This window comes from Channa argus, unplaced genomic scaffold, assembly GCF_033026475.1.
Source record: "Channa argus isolate prfri unplaced genomic scaffold, Channa argus male v1.0 Contig232, whole genome shotgun sequence".
Taxonomy (NCBI): Eukaryota; Metazoa; Chordata; class Actinopteri; order Anabantiformes; family Channidae; genus Channa; species Channa argus.
The window spans coordinates 8,755-10,000 of NW_027125450.1; the positions used below are offsets into that span (position 1 = coordinate 8,755).

The following is a 1,246-nucleotide window of genomic DNA, read 5'->3' on the forward strand; positions in this document are numbered from 1 at the left end:
GCTTACGGCCACACCGCTCTCTAAGCGCCCGATCTCGGCAGCCAAATAGAGCCGGGCCTGGTTAGTACTTGGTAGGAAGACCGCCTGGGAATACCAGGTGCTGTAAGCTTTTTTGCTTGGGTTTACGGGCAGCACAAGCTGGTGCTACTGCCTATTTATTCAAAGAAATTGTTCTATATTTTCATCCAATTCTGTTCTTTCATTGCTGTTTTGCTACTTTATTGGTTTGTCAACCATCGTGCTTCTTTACTACTAGACCAGTACCGTTTTAGTACTTTGCCACATTTATCTTCTTCTTAGCGAGTGTCATGCTTTCCACTTCTCCAGCTGTTGCAATGATATTTCCATGCTGAACTGAGTTGTTCTGGCTCAAATATGAAGGCAAACCCACTTTCCTTTCAGTATTTTGCTGCATTTGGTAGAAACAGGCATATTTGCTCATTCGGCCTGAAAATGCTTTTAAGCGCATAAAAACGTACACTCTTGATTTCTGGCTAAATAAACGCTGTTGCAATGATATTTCCATGCTGAACTGAGTTGTTCTGGCTCAAATATGAAGGCAAACCCACTTTCCTTTCAGTATTTTGCTGCATTTGGCAGAAACAAGCATATTTGCACATTCGGCCTGAAAATGCTTTTAAGCGCATAAACACTTCCACTCTTGATTTCTGGCTACATAAAATATGTTGCGATGATATTTCCATGCTGAACTGAGTTGATCTAGGTCAAATATGAAGGCAAACCCACTTTCCTTTCAGTATTTTGCTGCATTTGGCAGAAACAAGCATATTTGCTCATTCGGCCTGAAAATGCTTCTAAGCGCATAACAACTTACACTCTTGATTTTTGGCTAAATAAAAGTTGTTGCTATGATATTTCCATGCTGAACTGAGTTGTTCTGGGTCAAATATTAAGGCAAACCCACTTTCCTTTCAGTATTTTGTGTCACGTTCAGGTTAAGGGATGGACCCAAGAGAAGAGACAGAGCGAGGGTTTGCAAAATAAGGGGCTTTTATTGAAAGAGATGTAAAAGATGAACAGGACCAGCACACGAAAGGAGTTAACTTGAAAACAAGAGGGGAACCGAATTACCAGAAATAAACACAGCTCGGGCTCAGGGGACAAGTTAGAGAAAGAAGAAGAAAGAACTAACAGAGGCTACTGGGTAAATCAGGCACAGATAAACGTTAAACCACAAGAGCACATTAATACAAGGACTAAAGGCAGGCAGTCACAAACAAACTCA

The 1,246-nt window shown here is 41.2% G+C and overlaps 1 pseudogene; it reads left to right on the forward strand.

Moving 5' to 3' along the window:
* LOC137122878 (5S ribosomal RNA) lies at window positions 1-109 on the forward strand (annotated as a pseudogene).
* Window positions 110-1,246: the final 1,137 nt, after the last annotated feature.